This window comes from Lactuca serriola, chromosome 2 (assembly GCF_051521515.1).
Source record: "Lactuca serriola cultivar US96UC23 chromosome 2, Lser_US96UC23_V15, whole genome shotgun sequence".
Classification (NCBI taxonomy): Eukaryota; Viridiplantae; Streptophyta; class Magnoliopsida; order Asterales; family Asteraceae; genus Lactuca; species Lactuca serriola.
Genome location: NC_136409.1, coordinates 224,648,875 through 224,670,152, shown reverse-complemented (window position 1 = coordinate 224,670,152; position 21,278 = coordinate 224,648,875). Strand labels below are relative to the sequence as shown.

General features: G+C 37.7%; 1 pseudogene; it reads left to right on the top strand.

The window, feature by feature from the left end:
- Nucleotides 1-1,201: 1,201 nt before the first annotated feature.
- Nucleotides 1,202-21,278, top strand: part of LOC145090117 (uncharacterized) — a 61,554-nt pseudogene continuing 41,477 nt past the window's right edge.

Here is a 21,278-nt window from a genome sequence, read left to right as displayed (position 1 = left end):
ATATTCATTTCGAAAATCTAAAACCGTAGGTTATTTTATATCCTATGGTTTCCTCTCAACGAACTATGGTATCCCAAACCGTAGTCTACGGTTTCCCAAACCATAATCTACAATTCTGGGTAAAAAGTCTGATTTTAATTAAAAAAAGAATAAAAATAAATGGTGAGTAGTTTTTTGAGAATTATTTTGATAAAAAATATTGTTTGTAAAATATAGAATAGTTTTTTTTGACAATCATTTGTTAGAAAATATTTTTTTGTAAAACTACTCTCCATTTATTAAAAAAAAAATTAAAACCATGGACTATATATCCAAAACCATAGATTATCGTTTGGAAAACCATAGTTCGTCGAGAGGAAACCATAAGTTATAAAATAACTTACGGTTTTAGATTTTCAATTTTTTTTATTATAGTTAACCTGTTTTGAAACACAGTAGACAAATTGGCGAAACAATAGCCTACTCTTATTACCTACAATTTTATGGGCTATTTTTGGATAATTACTAATTTTTTGTTAATTTTAGATAGATAATTCGGAAAAATGGCTATATTAGTAATTCTCTCAAAAATAAAAATAAAATAGCATACCCCACCCCAACCATTTACACCCGGTTCCGAAGAAAATAAGAAAAAAGAAAAGAAATAAAATTTGTCTTTTGTGTTCTCGAATTGGAGAGAAGTGGAAGAAAAGTTAAACATTTTGTTCTTTCTCTCTAAATCCTTCCAAATCGTAAGGAAAGTTAAGAAGAAAAATGATCATTTCATTTCTTTCTATTTTCTTCCTTTAATGAACTTAATTTTTTGCACTCAATAACTCGGAAAAAAAAGAATCCATTAAATTTTTTATGCTTAAATTAAAATTATTGAACGCAGGAACAGGGCGTTACTACCTATTAGATCTATGTTTTTATCGTATCACTCATCGCGTCGGACCACCATTGAGCCACCCAACCTCCACCGAATCATCTACACTTCGCCAGATGCACTGAGCACTGGACCGCCACCGAAATCACAGAACTACCAATATCCTGCACTCGTCTCGATGTCGTAAACTACCTCCCCCTAATTTTATTTTCATCACCTCCCCCCGCCTTACACTTCACCTTGTCGGAAACCGATTTCATCTACTCTCCTCTCTTGTCTCATTTTACCGACTACTAGATGCGATTTCACCGGATCTGAAGCAGAAGGCAACTAGATATGGTTTCCCCATCTGGTTTCACCGGTCGCCACCCCCACCATCTCACTTGCGATGGTCGTTATGCCCAAAAACCTGCAGAAATCCAACAACCCCAAACCCTCTCAAGCCGATTCCGGTATTTTTAGACAAGCTTCCCTTCTGCTCGTCATCTACTGCAACAGTGATATTTTCTTCGAGCTGGAAACCCATCAAATCGTGGATGCCCTACACTTTTGGATTTAGAATATGTGTATTATTATCATGTATGTCGAGATTGTCCCTGTCACGCCATTTGTTAAATTCTTCTCTTGCTTCTTTATGTTGGTAGGTTTCAGATTTATTGATATAATGTTGTCTTTGGGTTGTAAATTACATCTTGGATTCACATCATATCTCGATTATAAGTAAGAGCTTCCACATCGGTCTGTCAACACTCTTGCAAAGAACAAATGAAAGGCCATGTGTGTATTCTTCTTTCAAACTGTGAAAGCCTTTCAAAAGGCTATGTGATCTCACAATTTATTAAATCTCTAATTTCATAGCATTTGTATTGCAATTAATATATAAAAACATTGTTTATTTTGTTTTGCAATTTTCATTTTATTTGAGTTTACGTTAACTTCAATTTTAAAATTTATTATTATTTAATTAACAAATAGTAATAATTATCGTTTATTTAAAAAATATAATTGTAAACATTAAATTAGAATGAATACAACTATTTAATTTAAACGTAGAGCATAAAATACATAAAAATGCATGAACGGGTTGAACTAGTGATAGAACCGATTGAACCCGGAACCGGTCATCAGATCGGTTCAACTAAAAAACCAATTTTTAAAACAATGATATATACCTCATTTCTCAATTAACAAACATTATAGCTATTATTTATTTAAAATATAAATGATCATAAACATATATTAATAGACATTGCGCAGGTAGACAAAGTGTATCATCTATTCAGAAATGCACCGCCGCGATGCGTATTTTAGCGTATGGTGTAGCTGTAGATGCCGTTGATGAATATCTATGTATTGCGAAAACCACCACAATAAAATGTGTCAAGAAATTTGTAAAAGCTATCATTAGTGTGTTTGGGGACGAGTACTTGCGAAGACCAACTGTTGAAGACCTTCAACGGTTACTTCATCTTTGACACAAACGAGGGTTTCTAGGTATGTTAGGTAGTATTGATTGTATGCATTGGGAATGGAAAAATTGTCCAGTTGCATGGCATAGGCAATATGCTAGAGTAGATCATGAAATTCCAACAATAATGTTAGAAGCTGTTGCGTCACAAGAATTGTGGATATGGCATGCTTTCTTTGGTCTTCCAGGTACATTAAATGACATCAATGTGTTAGACCGTTCACCTATTTTTCACGAGGTGTTAGAAGGGAAAGCACCAAAGATTAGCTTCCAAGTTGTCACACCCCCAAACCGGAACATCGGAAACGTTCGGGGGCGGAGGACGTCATGTTCAGTATCATAACCATAGTGAAGAATGTAAACACAACCATTATAAATATAATTTAAAAGGTTACATCGTTGCAAAATACATGTTTCCAAATAAATTACATATGATGTCAAAATAATTCAAAAGAAATATACGCCTTAGCGTCTTGCCTTAAAAAAGTCTTGTGATTTCCTATATTACTAATTACTTGAGAATACAAATTGTTTTTGCAAGAGTATCAGCATTTAAGCTGGTGAGTTCATAAGCAATTTATGAATGAAAAATGCATGTTGTTCCTTAAAGTTTGTTATAAGTTTGTTTCCAGAAAATCCAATATTTTCTAAAAGGTTTAGTGTAGTCTTAACTGAACCAAGACTTAGTGTATGTAAGTAAATCATCATACTTATATGTGGTTTTATATTTAAATAAAACTCATTTTCATGAAATCATTAAATTCCCGTGAATGGTGTGCTTGTTAATTTTCTCATGTGAGTTGTTATAACCATACTATGACTCAAGGACCTCGTACTCGACGTTCTTCATGCGTCGGAATGTTATGACACTTGTCATCCCAGACCTGCTGGTCTAGCTATTGCAAACAGCTCAGGTGCGGGTTGTCAAACCCAATATAGATCTATATACAACTATCACGCTCTCCCTACAAGAGATTCTGGCTATAACTACAGGATTTTTCTATAGTACTAAAGAGTACTCCGAAAATGAATGTCTCACAAATTTATTCATTAACATGTTCACATAGTTTGTAATAAAGTACTCGTTTTGTAAATCGATAGTATTATCATTTGAGGTATCCAAACTATACATTTTATAGTTTTATCAAAATATTTTATGTTGTAAATGAAACCTTGTTAATCATGACCTTGTATTTCAATAGAATGACATTGAAAATGCTAAATATAAAATCTTACACACCTTGCTCAGCATGTTACAAGGTGTGAATAACACTTATCTTGTTTTAATAATTAAATTCTTAACTGTCACTGTTTTAGATTATTTATAGAAAAATCATCGTAAGTCGAAAACTAAATCCATAAACTCATAGAGTTTGGAAAAAAAGTCTACTATGTTCACAAATTTTCTTATAATTTTTGGTGGTCTCAAACCATTGTGAAAATGTTCATTTTCACAACCTGGTCCGATTTCGTTGCTACAGTGATAGGCAGTTTTGTAAAAATAACCAAAAATTGTATGAAGATGTGAAAGTAGTCATTTTAAAGTTATAAACCTGAACTATTTGCATATTGAACAGTTTTGAAAAATATTAAGTTTAAGTTGGGTAAAACAGTTCGTGAACAGGTTGTCAAGTTAAGTTTCAAATATATCTTGGTGTTTTAACTTGTATTCCCCCCTGAAAACTAAAGAAAACTAGAAAATGTAGGGGTATGAACTCACCTTTAGTGATTCTTGGAAGAGTGGAAGGTCAAGACGAGGAGTATCAAGTCAAGATCGCTTGATGAACATGTAAAAGCTTGGATGATCCTAAGAACGATTCTTTGGCGTTAGAATGTGTGTAGATGATTCAAGGATGTTATGAAAACATGGAATAACATTTGATTTTTGAGGGAATACTTACCAAAAAGTGAAGTAATAGCTCAAGAACACTTCTAAAAGTGGCTGGAGATTGAGAGAAAGTAAGCTCCTTTGTGTGGTAAGGAAGGTGTAACAGTGTGGGAATGATCAAGTGAATCAAGAAATCCTCCAGGGATTTCTTTATATAGGGGAGTTTCTGGAGCAAGTTGTGAGTTTGAAGTGATGTGTGCATTGGTTTGTGTGATGTGGATAAGGTGGCAAGTGATAGGGTGACACATGGAAGGCAAGTAGGCACACTTGACCCACTTGTGGGGTAATTATCCTCTTAATATAAAATAATGATTTTAAATTAATAATTCCTTGAGAAATAAATAAAATAATAGTTCTGGGGGTTAAAAATGGTAAAAATATGAATTTGGTGAAAAAATCTCGTCAAAAACGTCAAAAACGGGCTTAGGAGGCAAAAGTAGTCGAAATCGGACATTAGGGACCGAACCTGCGAGGCTCGACTCCTAGGAGTGTGAGAACCGAGAGGGAACCGAGAGTAGGAGGAGGAAAGAAGGAACCGAGAGTTGGCCGAGGGTCTGAAGGTCCGAAGGGGGATGCAAGGTTCGGTCCTCGCTGCTGGTTTCAGTCCTTGCTGCTGGCTTCGGTCCAAGAGGCTTCTGAGACTTTCGGTTCTGACACTTTCGGCTCCTAAAAGGAGTTTCGGCCCTAAATGGCTATTTTTCAATATAACTCCCAGTTTTGCGAGATTTTTGGCCATGTTATGGGTCGGGATGACCCGGATGACTATAAAAAGTTGAGAGAATTTTTGAGAGAGATTTGGGGGAGATTTGGGAGAGATTGGGAGAGATTTGAGAGAGATTCATTTTTAGCCATTTTTATCGAAAAATCTTGCAAAGCAAGGTCCATGGACCCCGTTATACTTCGTTTATGATTATTTTATGTCCCCGAAAGGGTCCTTAGTCGTGTTTTGATGCGTTTAACTCCCTTGTTAGGGTTTCACATTAATAAACACATAGATTTACCGAGACACTTGAATTCTTGACGTACAAATGTACGTTTTCATATAATAACTTTTAATCATACAAGTATTATAAAAATTGACCGGTTTGACTTGTTGACTTGACTTTGACTTTGACTTGTTGACTTTGACTTTGACTTTGACTTGAATTTGACGGTTGTCACATTATCCCCCAGTTAGAAGGAATTTCGTCTCGAAATTTGCATTTTTGAGAGGGACCTTAAGGGTTGGGGAATAGATGTGGATACTTTTGCTTCATTTGATCCTCACATTCCCATGTAAATTCAGGTCCTCGCTTGGCGTTCCAGCGGACTTTTACGATGGGGATGTGGCTTTTTTTCATCGATTTAACTTCTCGATCCATGATTTCGACAGGTTCCTCTATGAAGTGGAGGTTCTCATTGATCTCAATCTCTTCCAAAGGAATGAAAAGGGTCTCATCAGACAAACATTTCTTTAGGTTCGACACATGAAAGGTAGGGTGCACGTTCTTGAGTTCCTGTGGTAATCAGAGCTTGTATGCCACCGGGCCAATCCTGGCGAGGATTTCGAATGGCCCGATGTACCTTGGATTTAACTTCCCACATTTTCTAAAACGTATTAATCCCTTCCAAGGTGATACTTTCAGTAGTACTCGATCTCCAATTTGGAACTCCAAAGGCTTTCGTCTTTTATCGACGTAGCTCTTTTGTTGGTCATGTGAAGCGTTCATTCGTTCTCGAATTTGGATGATGTTTTCTGTTGTTTCCCTTATGATCTCCGGGCCAATGAGTGTGTTGTTAGGAACTTGCCCTTTTGCTAGTTGTGTATCGCCCACCTCAGCCCAACACAGGGGTGATCTGCACTTACGGCCATAGAGGGCTTCGAACGGATCAACTTTGATGCTAGTGTGATAACTATTATTGTATGAGAATTCGATAAGGGGTAGGTGGGCATCCCACGCTTTCCCAAAGTCCATCACACAAGCTCTTAGCATGTCCTCTAACGTTTGAATGGTCCTTTCACTCTGCCCGTCGGTCTGTGGGTGGTAGGCTATCCTCATGTCCAACATAGTTCCCATAGCTTTCTGCAGTGACTGCCAGAATCGTGACGTGAACCGACTATCTCTATCGGAGATAATGGATATCAGTACCCCGTGAAGTCGCACAACTTCTTTAATATAGATCGTCGTCAGTTTCTCTATTTTTTCAGTTTCCTTTATTGGCAGGAAGTGAGCGGATTTGGTTAATCTATCGATGATTACCCAAATGGTGTCAAGTCCACCCGTTGTCTTAGGTAGCATGGTAATGAAGTCCATTGTAATTCGCTCCCACTTCCATTCGGGTATCACTAGTTGTTGAAGTAGTCCCGAGGGCTTCTGATACTCTACCTTAACCTTTTCGCAAGTCAGACACTTACCCACGAAGGTAGCTATTTCGGCTTTCATGTTCGGCCACCAATACAGCTTCTTGAGGTTTAAATACATCTTATCTGAGCCGGGATGCACTTAGTAACGAGTTTTGTGAGCTTCATTCATGACAACATCCCTGAATCCACCAAATTTCGGTGTCCAGATCCGGTTCATGAGACAACGAACTCCGTCATCCCTGACTTCAAGATTTTTGTCCATTCCTCTCAACACTTTGCCTGCCATTTTCTCTGGTTTTAAGGCTTCTTCTTGTGCCTCCTTGATTTGCGTGGACAGGTGTGAATGGATGGTCATGGTTAGTGCCTTTACTCGGCGGCCAGAGTATTCCTTTCTGCTTAAAGCGTCTGCCACCACATTGGCTTTTCTTGGGTGATAACGAATCTCGCATTCGTAATCGTTTAGCAATTCTACCCATCGTCTTTGTCTCATGTTGAGTTCTTTTTGGTTGAAGATGTGCTGAAGGCTTTTATGATCGGTGAAGATAGTGCACTTGGTGCCGTATAGGTAATGCCTCCATATTTTTAGGGCGAAAACTGATGGGTTTTGGTCATAAGACATCCTATGTGCTCATACAAACCCTAATGCTTGGATCTAGGTTTCTCTATTGTACATACTTTGAATCCAAGACTATAAACCCTAATTCTAGCATATGGAAATCAATATTAACATATAATTAGGTTTAAGAACATACCTTGATTGTTATATAGCAATAACAATCCAATTCCTCCATGAATTGACCTTGGAAAGCAGAGAGTCACAAGTGTCACTCCTCTAATGGCTTACAAACACCATAAGCAAGTGGAGAAGGTATAAAGAGAGAGGAGGGAGGTTAGAATTCGTCCTTAGGACCTCTTGGGAAGGGTTAGACGAATTCATGTGCCTTAGGGGGTTTATATAGGTGTAAAGATTAGGGTTTTAGTCCTTATCCTTATCTAGTTGCTTGTCCACCAAGCAACCATAAGATAAGTCCTAGAAATCCTTATCCTAGTCAAATTCTAAGGGATTTACACCTCAAATTCGTTCACCATATATATAGGATAATCCTTACCTTATTTTGTAACTATCACATAATTACAATTCAGCCCCTCTAGTTTAATTAATTACACTTGATCACAAAATTAATTCTTAATTAATTATTGACCAATATTAATTAAACAAATATGATTTCTCCTTTAATATATTATTCTTATAACATATTAATAAATCATAATAACTTCTCTATCTATTTATTTCTCCAATCACGTTGCTTTGGTGAAGGCAACCCAAAAGGACCATGCACCATCGGGTCAAGTACATACCAAAATAGTTATGGACTTAGACACTAATCCAACAGTCTCCCACTTGGATAAGTCTAACAACTATTCTGCGTATGACTTCGGATCCTGATCTGCAATCTTAGCTTTCCAAAGCCGCTGTCAACTCTGATCATATCAAATATGCGTGTCCTTAGATAAGGGATCATATATTCCTCCATTCTAGATATCATATGAGATATGATTTCTAATCATTCTCTTTGTACTACTTCTCGATTTCTGATTTATGACGACAGACTAATTGAACAAATCAAATTAGCCCTAGCCCGGCCGAGCATTTACGTTTGTCATCACTAAACCATCGAGGGGCCCAAAGATATCGCTTTTATCCTACTTTGGATAAAAGGAACGGATAAACTTTGATACAATGCTTGCTTGTACTCACGCACCGAATCACACACAACAATATGTTTTATAACACCAAGTTACTGGTGTGTTTACATATTATCAATGTGCAACCGATTTGCAAGATACAACTCACACATCTCGGTTTCAAGAATATAAGATGTTATCGTCTCACCAATCACTCGTGATACAATCCATGGAGTGATCCAAGTGAGCGTGGGTCTAATCCAATGCTCAAATCTCATTCATAAGCACTCATGAACGTTGCAGCAAACATTTGCTTATGTCTAATACTTTTCTAGACATTCCACACACCAATTCACGACAGTCTTTATTCATATCTACTTCCAACATATGAACGACTGTGGCCCGTTTGAATAATTCGATTATTCTTAATAAACTCAATTATTCTGGAAGTCAAAACATGCAAATGTGAAACACAAGAATAATACTAATCCCATATGGCCTCAAACCTTTGAGTATAAATAAAACACCTTTTATTTATCACCATATTGATTACTCATTATTTGTCGTTTCGGGTAATCAACTTCTTACTTGAATTCCAACACTTGTCTCATGCTCCTAGCATGCACACAATGTTTACCTATGGTTCTTACTTTGTGAAATAGATCACATTGAACACATTTCCAATCCTTCTCATTTCACAACTCCAAATCCGTTCTTCATAAGTTAAAGAATATCAAATTCTTGCTACTTATAGAATATGCTAGATTCTAACATTCTATGCAACTATCCTTTCGTAATGTCACTGCACCAAAGTCACAAAGACTATTGCCAATGATATTACAAAGTCTTCTATCGGAGATTGTTACAAGAAAATTCCATAGATGTGATGTCTCTCACTTAAAGTACTTTCTTGGAACATCCTTTTGCATAGAAGTTTCTAATCTAGTCATAGATTTTTAATATTCAATTCCCAATATGGACACACTTCCATATGTTCCATATGACAACTCATTCTTAATAGAATCTTATCTATTCGTAATGATGTTGATATGGTCCATCCAATATGAAAACATTTCCATATTTTCCAATACTATACTTCCAACTACTCACAAGCGACCAATCATCGTCGAACTTTGGATTGTCCTTTGATAGTTGTTTAATTGTTTTAGTCAAAACCAATTCTTGTCCTTTTTCCTTCTAAATGCGCTAGAAATTTGGAAAATTTTTAGAATGGTCAAACATTAAAGCATTTGCAATCGATCCTATACCCGAAGTGTATGGGACACGACGCATAATGTTTTATTTGCTATGTTCTCAAAATTTGAATAGTGAAGAGGGATGCCGTAATCATAATCGAAATTTTAAGAACACACTATGTACCCTTGACTAAATTTATTAACATTTCTCAACCTAATCCTTTAGATTTGAAATGAAGCATAATATTCTCTCCCTTAATTATAGCAAAACAACTCTTCAACTATTGCAACTTTGCAAAGTATGACTCTTGTTTTCTATAATTAATATTGCTAACCTTGCAATACTTTCCTTAATAATCATGCAACCATAACTTTTATGCTCCCACTATCTTGATGATTATTATAAAACATAACACTTATGCTCCCACTAGCTTCGACATGTATTCATAAACATCTTAACTTTCAGAAAAAAAATGCTTATTGAATTTCTTAAGTTCATGTTTCTAATACTTAGTGCTTTGATAATCTTTTATCAAAGTTTCTTGAACTTATACACATTTTCCTTCGATAGTTCATATGTGTGTCTAAACAATTAAGACTAATTGCTAAACCTCACAATTCAAATTATGGAAAGGGATGCCGTAACCATAATTGAATTCGAGAATGCAATTTTACTATCTTCTTAAAATCTTTCTTAGTGAAAGCATTTCCTCACAATCATTTTCATGAAGGAAGAAATCTTATGACACTTATATTTGAGCAGTGTATGTGTTCCTATCCATGTGAATTTGTCAAAACCAAAGTTTACGACAAATTCAAACTCTTATGGATCGAACTTTCTTGATCTTGATTTCTTGCCTTTATGGTAGCACGGCTGCCCACCATGTCTTCCAAGTAGTTAAGCAGCTCACCCTTTCCTATCAATGTACCTTTCATTGATTAAGGTGCTTTTCCTTTTATGCGTTCAAAATGAGAACTCATAGAACTCACATGCATAATTAACTTGATTGGATTGGCACAGAATCAAAATAATGTCAACACGATAGGCTGTAAACCTCAACTCGTGTGCTAGTGATGATCGATAAGGTTTATTTGATTTGTTCTTGAAACTTTCAAGACCATTAAGACTCCCACTGACTCCTTGACATATAAGATTCTCTTGTCAAAAACCATTTCTTGACAAACAAATATTCAAGAGTTAGTGTAGCTTTTATCAAAAGACTTCATAAATTGGTCCTAGTTGGTCTTTGTCTTATCCAAGACATCACAACTTTCCACATTTAATGAAAGTTACAAACCTTCTTAATACCTTTCACTCAATGTCACAATCTTAACTTTAAGACTTGTTATTGGAATGAAGTATGATTGACTTATTGATTTAACCATTTCTTCAATTCTTGATTCCTCTTCTTAGACATACAATTATACTAAGACTCACTTAGAGGATCAATTGAGGTATGGTTCTTAATCACTAAGACATATCATAAAGCATAAAAGCTACTCTCCCTTCTTCTTAGAATGGAGAAACTTTTATCTTTCTGCCTACTTGATTCTTCTTATTCGTTCTGCTATTGATCTAAACCCTTTAATCAATTCAGAATTACACTTAATCTTGTAAGTATAATCATATTTACTAAACCTTTAGTAAATCATGACGAATATCATTGTTACTCTTATGGTGGACTTGATCAACACGCAACTTTGTGTATTCGATCTCCAAGTCCTTCACTTGACACTTTGTCAATGAATTAGTCTAATTTCCAAATATGAAATTTCTCATTCATCGTGCAACCAAGTTGCATGATTCCAAGTTTCTGTCCAATTGAAACTTGGGCGATGAGAAACTCTCCCTATTTGGTAAATTCGCGACTTTTCCATAAACACCATAAATGAGAATCATATCCATTTGTTGTAGAAATATGCAAACACTAATTTTCATAACGATTTCGTTGCAAGGAAACAAATAAATAAATCAAACGAAAATTTATTTTATTTATAAAAGCAGCGGAAAACATTTGTCCTTACAATGCAAAATCCATTGAAAACTATGTATTTCAAAAGAAAATTTTCTAACAACTCTATCATAACTATCTAATCTTCAAGTCCATGCGATCAAGATCCATTCCTTGTGATTAGATTCATCTTGCTCTTTCATCAAGCTTCCTTTCTTTTCACCGATCCTGTAAAACATTCAAATGCAATCTTATTACATTATGTATTAAGGATTAATGAATAGGAACTTAATGGAGTTAGATAGTGGATTTTACCTGAAGCGCAGCCATACTCTTTGACTGTAACGCCTGTGTTTCGGGCTTGCCATTTGTAGCAATGTAATAGTCTAGGTTAACCTCTGTAACCCGTTTTGAAATAATAAGATTGTATTATTTGAGTATTGTGTGTTTTGTGCTTAATTGCTTAATTATGTGGTTTGATTAATTAAGAATAAAAATAAGCGTCAAAATTTAAGTGTAAAATAAACTTAATATATTTGGTTAATGTTGTAGTAGTTGAAACGAGGTTTCCGAATATATATAGAACGCCCAAATCTGACTTCGTATGAGGAAGTTATGATTTATCGAAGTTCCGGCTTAGCGATATACAGCCTGTTTTACTCGATTTGAGATCGAGCGGTTGTTAGCCGAAGCAATCTAAATGAGAATCGAAGATCTCATTGTTGGTATTGAAACGATAAAAAGTTAGGCGAGAACGGACGTCAAACGAAGAAGTTATGAATTTATAACGAAAGTTTCTGTCCCGGCCTATTAAAAATAATTAATAAAAATAAAGTCAAAATTAGCCGACGGAGTCTAAACGAAAGTCGTAGAGCATGGTCTCACCTTCGCGTGGATATAAAGAACGTCGAAAACGGAGTTCGTATGATGAAGTTATGAATTTCCGAAGTTTATTAATCATTTTGTATTTATTTTTAATTCAAAATTCGGAAGCATTATCCGAAGGAGTCACCGATCTGATCCGAGGTACGCCCCGCGTACTCGAGTACGCCCCGCGTACTCCGAGGGATGTCGACACTCGCACTCGAGCACTTCGGATACGTAAGCAATGACGTTTTGGGCAGTACGCCCCGCGTAACGCAGTACGCCCCGCGTACTCCGAGGCTCCAGCCTCCTATAAATAGGATGCGAGGGTTCCGGGTATTTTTGCCAATTCCCTCTCGTTTTCGTGTCGAAGCTCTGCGCAAAAACCCCCGAAGCTACCCCGAAGTCCCGGTATCATACTCTAGCCCCGAGGCAAGTCCCGAGATCCTGAAGATCCCGAAAAGTGCGGTTCCCGAGTCGAAGCTCTGCCCGCGAGAAGTTCGATTTTCGAGAAGATCTTCCAGATCTGCTGAGGAATACTACTTTTATAAGCCGTAGTGCTGTCCGATCATCTTCTGATCAAGTGAGTGTGTAGTTATTTCTTCCAAATACAATAATATGAAGTATTTTATATAAAATACGTGCTATGTGTATATATTTGGTTGTGTTATGTGTGAATGTGTATTCACTCTCTTCTATCTTATAGATCTGATTATTTCTCTATGAGATATGTGTTATGTGTGTGTGTGCCTCATCTGTTATGTGATATATGTGTTGATTAAAGCATGCTATACAGGTTTTTAAACTATGTATACAAATGTATATTTTTATCTACTAATATGTTGGGTAGAACATGGGTAGACAGTTGGTGTGTAATAAACAGATGAGAGGCCTCGTTGTTGTTTGATTGAGTCATCTAGCGGAGTTTAGATGACGACCACTGGCTATTCTAGACAGTCTTGTGGAAACATTAGCAGGTTCGCCACCTGTAGGTGTTAATGAACTTGGGTGTTCATTCGCTGTACTCCATCCCCCTCATGGTTGCCTTATTTGACTTATATTGCTGAGGTACCCCCGAAGCATGTGTTGTCGCCCCGATGAAATATTCTTAGACTAGGTCCCTTATGTTAGTTGTTTTAGGGACATTAAAGTGAGAATAACGGGAATGGGTAATTGGGTTATTGTTGGTTGGTGAAAATTAAATATGATATTTATTGTGGGTTGAAAACCCTATATGCTCACCAGGCTCCCAAGCCTGACCCACTCAGTTTTAAATTGTATTACAGGTAGTGGCGGAAGGGCATGAGATGGATGAACCATCAAGTTGTTTTGTTTACAAGTCTGCATATGTTTATATTTGTTATATGACTTGTAATGTATTCGTTTATGCTTATTGGTCTGTATCGGAACATGACACCCCGAGTTTTGATTATAATGAAAATACATTTCTTTTATGAAATGCTTCGGTAAACAATGTTTTATCATGTTTTGTTTTTGGGAACAAATTCCGCAACTCTTTCAAATCAAAAGGATTTACTCTGAAAATATTTAAAAGCATAAATGAAAATCGGTCTTTTCTGGCCGAGATTTTGGGGATGTCACAGTTGGTATCAGAGCATTAGTTTAAGCGAACTAGGAATTTGTAGGATTTCTAGACTTAAACTTAGAATGCTAAGTGAAGTTTTGAGATGTGTGTCTGTTGTGATTTAGACACGAGCACTAGTTTATTTTAGGAAAGTTGCCTAAAATGATTTATGTGCTAAATGTTATATGTTGCCATATATGATATTATTTGTTCGGATCTATGGTCTGTTGCCGACCGGATCTAGAAACCTTATGTGTGTAGGATTCTAAGCGTACGTCTACGATATTAGAACTAGCATGTAAACGTTTCGGAGTGATAAGGATGATTTGAATATCCATCATGATTGAGGATCTAATTTCACCTTATTCGGTGTAGATCAAAATGGTGAGAACAAGAAGTGGAGTTGGAAATGCTGACGAAAACAGGAATCAACCACCAGTGATTGAGCCAATACCTGTCGTAGCAGCAGCACCTGAGCCAATAACCATGGCTGGTGTGCAATTGATGATTCAGACGATGTTGGATCGTCAGATGGATGAAACTAGACGGTTGCTTCAACAAAATCGTGAAGAACTGTCGATTCGTGTGGAAGAGCCTGAACTGAATGAAGGGCACTCGGAAGGTGGAAACTTCAGTGGGTCTGTTGGTCCAGCCAACCCACCGATAGTTAGGCAAGATAACCATGATGGAAAGAATGATGGAATGGGATGCAAGTACAAGGACTTTTTGACTTGTAAACCATCGACCTTCAATGGAAAGGAGGATCCGATTGGGGTTATGGATTGGATCTCCGAAATGGAGTTAGCCTTTATGACATGTGGCTGTAGAGGCAAGTTGCAGACTATCTATGCCGTGCGACATTTCCGAGGTGGAGCCGTTCGTTGGTGGAACACTCTAGGGAAGACCTTAAGCCCTAGCGAACCACTGCAATTGTCATGGGCAGAGTTCTTGGTGCAGTTCAAGCGCAAGTTCTGCTCGGCTCAAAATCTGTTGGAGTTGGAGAACAAGTTTTTGACATTGACGAAGGGTAGCATGTCAGTGGATGAGTACACCAATAACTTCACCGATAAGATGGAGTTTGCCTTGCGTATCGTCCCAGACGAGTTGACAAAGGTGGATCGGTATGCGAAGGGACTTCCATGGGAGTACGAGGTGCCAGTACGTCAGGCACTTACTCTAGAGGCAGCTATCTGGGCTGCCAAGTCTGTGGAGAACATGATCAAGGGGAGAACCACCGTCAAGGTTGAGGTTGGTGAGAAAAGGAAGTTTGAAGGAACATCTGGTTCCAGTAAGAAGAGTAAATTTTCGAAATTTGATTCGAAAAAGTTTGGAGGAAAAGGAGGCGAAGCGAAGTGGTGTGATAAGTGTAGGAAAAAGCACTTTGGGAAATGTAGCGAGGATGTAACCTGCTACAAGTGTGGAAAGGTTGGACATTTTGCCAATGAATGTCCGAACAACAAAAGGATGTGTTTTGGTTGCAATGAAGAGGGGCATATTTTAAAAGACTGTCCGAAGAAGAAGGAGGCAGCTAGGCCCAACATTCCACCAAAGCCGAAGGCAAGAGCCTTCCAGATGACACTTGAGGCTGCGAAAGATGAAGCTGATGTCGCTTCAGGTACCTTTCTCGTAAACGAATTACCTGCTCATATATTGTTTGATTCTGGAGCCAACTACTCCTTTATTTCGCATGAGTTTGGTAGAAAGCTAGCTTTGCCTGTTGATAGACTAAATAATGCTTTATTAGTCGAAGTAGCTAGTGGCAAGTTTGTACCTGTTAGCCATCGTATGAAAAACGTCTTGATCGACCTTAATGGGAATAAGTTTCTCGAGGCGTTATTGCCTATCGAACTTAATGGTTTCGACATCGTGTTGGGAATGGATTGGCTTAGCGCCAATGATGCCGAAATTTTGTGCAAGAAAAAGATAGTTAAAGTAAACCCGCCTGGAAAAGATTCGTTTATGGTGTATGGGGACAAACGCAGAGTGAATTCTGGAATCATTTCTCTAATGAAAGCCAGAAAGTGTTTGACCAAGGGATGTACATCATATTTAGCATTCGTGATTGATGCTAAGAAGGAAAAGAAGGTGATGCAGAGCATTCCAGTGGTGTGTGATTATCCGGAAGTATTTCCCGAGGATCTTCCTGGATTACCACCTGATAGACAAGTGGAGTTCAGAATAGACTTGTTACCAGGAACCACGCCAATTGCAAAAGCACCTTATCGATTAGCACCGACGGAGATGAAGGAGTTAATGATGCAACTTCAGGAGTTGTTGGACAAAGGTTTCATTCGACCTAGTTCATCGCCCTGGGGAGCTCCGGTGTTATTTGTAAAGAAGAAAGATGGAAGTATGAGAATGTGCATCGATTACAGAAAGCTGAACAAGGCAACAATAAAGAATAGATATCCGTTGCCGAGGATTGATGACCTGTTTGATCAATTGCAAGGTTCGAGCTATTTCTCGAAGATCGATCTTAGGTCAGGATATCATCAGCTGAAAGTAAGAGAGCAAGATATCGAGAAGACTGCATTCAGAACTAGATATGGACACTACGAGTTCTTGGTTATGTCGTTTGGACTAACCAATGCTCCAGCAGCGTTCATGGATTTGATGAATAGGGTTTGTAATCCTTTCCTTGATAAATCCGTGATAGTGTTCATAGACGACATTCTGATCTACTCGAAAAGCCAGGAGGAGCATGGCAGACACTTGCGAGAAGTGTTAGAAGTTTTGAAGAAGGAGAAGCTTTATGTGAAGTTCTCCAAATGTGATTTTTGGATTCGTGAGGTCCAATTCTTGGGTCACGTGGTCAACCAAGAAGGGATAATGGTTGATCCAGCGAAGATCGAAGCTGTGACGAAGTGGGAACAACCGAAAAGTCCCACGGAGATTCGAAGCTTTTTGGGATTAGCCGGATATTACCGTAGGTTTATCCAAGGCTTTTCTTCGATTGCTACTCCATTGACAGCTTTGACCCACAAAGGAGCAACTTATGCTTGGAGTGAGAAGCATAAAGAAGCATTCGAGAAGTTAAAGAAGAAGCTATGCGAGGCACCGATACTTTCTCTACCCGATGGAGTTGAAGACTTCGCTGTTTATAGCGATGCGTCTGGTGTTGGATTGGGTTGTGTTTTGACCCAAAGAGAAAAGGTGATAGCATATGCGTCTCGACAGCTGAAAGAGCATGAAAAGAATTACCCTACTCATGATTTGGAGTTGGCAGCGGTAGTTTTCGCTCTGAAAATATGGAGGCATTACCTCTATGGCACGAAGTGCAAACTTTTCACTGATGGTTGGTTGACTTTCCCAACAAATATGCTCCATTGCTTTGCCAAATCATTTCTGATTCAACAGCAATGAGCATGTAAGTTAGGTCAATGAGGTTATCGTCATGATCCATCATATAATACTTTCTTTTGAACTCATTATATGATTCAGGAAGTGACTGCAAAACCCAATTCACAGCCAACTCATCTGGGAATGACACACCCAACATTATCATCCTATCAATGTGTGATTTCATTCCTAGAACGTGGGCACACACGGGTTTACCATCTTCATATTTCATTTCCAATAGGGCTTTAGTGATATTGAACCTTTCAATTCTTCGATCTTGTGGGTTGGGGAGAACAATAGGAGGAGGAGGAGGAAGTGAAGCATGATTTCTCGTTCCTCGATTAAATCGTGGAATATCATCTTCATGTGGAATACTTGTTCCACGGGATTTGGGAAGACCATAGTTGTCGAACTTTGACATCTACAAAACGGGAGAAAACAAATTCAAGTTAGTTGATTGATTGAGTCCTTAGTAAATCACCCGAATGAGATACTAAGGCTAGGACCCAACACAATATTCCACAACTCGGGAGAGGGATGCCGTAACCCTAATTGCAGAATATTTGAAGGTAAGTGAAATGACGATTCACTAATTTCCACCACGAAAAACGAAAAAGAAAATTAAGTTTTAAATCTATGAAAATTCCTAGATCCTTTGAGATTCATTGAACTTTCAATGGCATGTTTAAATCTCGATATGCCCCTCTTGTTTGTGACTGGGATGCCGAGGATCACAAAGCGGGTGTGAATAACCATGCAAACTTACATGGTGCCCTCACATGTTACGGTCGCCTATTCGATGTGCCGGTAAACCACACACGCTCCACCGAACTATGACAAACATTGAGTCACCCTTTGCTACCTTTGCTTAGACCCATTTAGTGTGCCGGTTAACCACACACGCTCCACTAACTTCTTCGCAAGGGCACAAAGTGTAATTTCATGGAATTGCATCAATTCACTTTTGCCTAAGTAACTAAGATTGGGAATTTTGAAAACATTTAGTTACTTTTATAATTCATTATACTTATAATGGAAGGTTTCGTCCTATCCTACCCGTTCGGCTAACGACCCTCCACTAGTCAAGAGTGCGGTGGGTAAGAGTGGATACCCATTCAATCGCCATTTTATAGGCAATTTCCTTAAACACCCCTTATAGACCAGCTTCGTGAATGAGGCCTACTAACGGTAAGACTGACTTTTACTTATACATATATATAATGTTAGACCTTTAATGTTATATATAGTATAGGGTGTATTTTTATACTTTTAAAATACTAGGTGGTTTAATTTAACAATCATACTTTTAATTCAATTAAATTGTAAACCTAAACTTTTATGGATTTATTAAACCTCTTTAATTAAACACCTTAATTAGTTAATAAAACCATAAGGGTGTGATTTGAACTTTTTCAAAACTATACTTGAGTTTTAGAATTTAACATTCCTAATTAAACTTTTAATCAACTTTTAAATTCCAAAACTTGAGGGCAAGTTTTGAAAGCTTTTTTTAAAACATTAGGGTTTCAACTATTTAAATTTCAAAACAACAAAACTTTTTGGGGTTCAAATTTTAAACTATAAAACCTAAAGGGCCAAATATGAAACTTTTCACAACAACAAGGATCAAATAACAAATAATTCAAATTAACATTTAATCACATAATTATCCATATTTGATGATTTCTTGCAAAATAATTTATCAATTTACTTAAAATAATTAATCAATTATCTTATAAGGAAACAATTATCCTATTAATTGATAAATATCTTCAATTAGATTTAAATTATAATCAAATATATCATATAATCGGATTAATATTAATCTAACATGATAAGGTAATTATCCCAATGCAAAAATAGCAAGAAATCCCGAGATAAGCACTATCTGACGCACCGACTCGCCGAGTCACCCTCTGGAACTCGCCGAGTAGGGCTGACTCGCCAAGTCCAAGAGTGACTCGCCGAGTTAGGTCGAACAGTGAGGCCAAAACACGATTTTCAGTTACATCAAGCATCAATACAATAGAAACCAATCATGGCTCTGATACCACTGATGGGTTTTGGTCATAAGACATCCTATGTGCTCATACAAACCCTAATGCTTGGATCTAGGTTTCTCTATTGTACATACTTTGAATCCAAGACTATAAACCCTAATTCTAGCATATGGAAATCAATATTAACATATAATTAGGTTTAAGAACATACCTTGATTGTTATATAGCAATAACAATCCAATTCCTCATTGAATTGACCTTGGAAAGCAAAGAGTCACAAGTGTCACTCCTCTAATGGCTTACAAACACCATAAGCAAGTGGAGAAGGTATAAAGAGAGAGGAGGGAGGTTAGAATTCGTCCTTAGGACCTCTTGGGAAGGGTTAGACGAATTCATGTGCCTTAGGGGGTTTATATAGGTGTAAAGATTAGGGTTTTAGTCTTTATCCTTATCTAGTTGCTTGTCCACCAAGCAACCATAAGATAAGTCCTAGAAATCCTTATCCTAGTCAAATTCTAAGGGATTTACACCTCAAATTCGTTCACCATATATATAAGATAATCCTTACCTTATTTTGTAACTATCACATAATTACAATTCAGCCCCTCTAGTTTAATTAATTACACTTGATCACAAAATTAATTCTTAATTAATTATTGACCAATATTAATTAAACAAATATGATTTCTCCTTTAATATATTATTCTTATAACATATTAATAAATCATAATAACTTCTCTCTCTATTTATTTCTCCAATCACGTTGTTTTGGTGAAGGCAACCCAAAAGGACCATGCACCATCGGGTCAAGTACATACCAAAATAGTTATGGACTTAGACACTAATCCAACAAAAACTACTGCTCCTAGTTCGAGATCGTGCATCGTATAGTTTACCTCGTGTGTCTTCAGCTGTCTTGAGGCGTAAGCAATGACCTTTCCTCATTGCATCAACACACATCCAAGACCTTGGTTTGATGCATCGCAATAAACCACAAAGTCCTCTGTTCCTTCTGGTAAGGACAAGATTGGAGCACTACATAGGGCTCGTTTCAGCGTTTGGAACGCACCCTCCTGCTTATCCCTCCAGGTGAAGGTCACTCCTTTTTGAGTCAAGGTGGTGAGTGGTTTTGCGAGTTTGGAGAAGTTTTGGATGAATCTTCGATAGTAACCGGCGAGTCCTTAAAAATTGACGGATTTCGGTGGGTGTTCTTGGCGCTGCCCAGCTTTCAATTGCCTTGATCTTTGAAGGGTCCACATGTATTCCTTCCTTGCTGACTACATGTCCGAGGAAATCTACTTCTTGAATCTAGAACTCGCACTTTGAGAATTTCGCATACAATTTCTCCGCCCTCAGTGTTTCCATGACTTTACGTAAATGCTGGTTGTGTTCTTCCTCACTTCGAGAGTAGACTAGTATATCGTCGATGAAAACAATCACAAATTTGTCTAAGTAAGGTCGACACACCCTATTCATCAGGTCCATAAACACCGTGAGTGCATTTGTTAAGCCGAAAGGCATCACTACAAACTCGTAGTGACCATAGCGCGTTCTAAAGGCTGTCTTGTGAATATCCTCTTCTTGAACTCGTAGTTGATGGTATCCAGATCTAAGGTCAATCTTTGAGAAGAAACTTGCTCCTTGTAGCTGGTCGAAGAGGTCATCGATTCGAGGCAAAGGGTACCGGTTTTTTATGGTGAGTTTGTTTAATTCGCAGTAGTCAATGCACATACAGAATGATCCATCCTTCTTTTTAACGAATAGAACCGGTGCTCCCAAAGGCGAGAGGCTTGGTCTAATGAAGCCTTTGCTCAGTAGTTCGTTCAATTGACTGGATAGTTCCTGCATCTTAGTTGGGGCTAGACGGTATGGTGATTTGGCTACAGGAGTAGCTCCAGGAATTAGGTCGATTCGGAATTCGACTTGTCCAGCAGGGGGCACTCCTAGAAGGTCTTCTGGGAATACATCAGGGAAATTACAGACCTCCGTAATGTCCTTTATGTTTTTAGCTTCTTGATTCTTATCCACGACGTTGGCTAGGAAGGCGTGGTACTCCTTGCGGAGGTACTTTTGGGCCTTGATACACGAAAT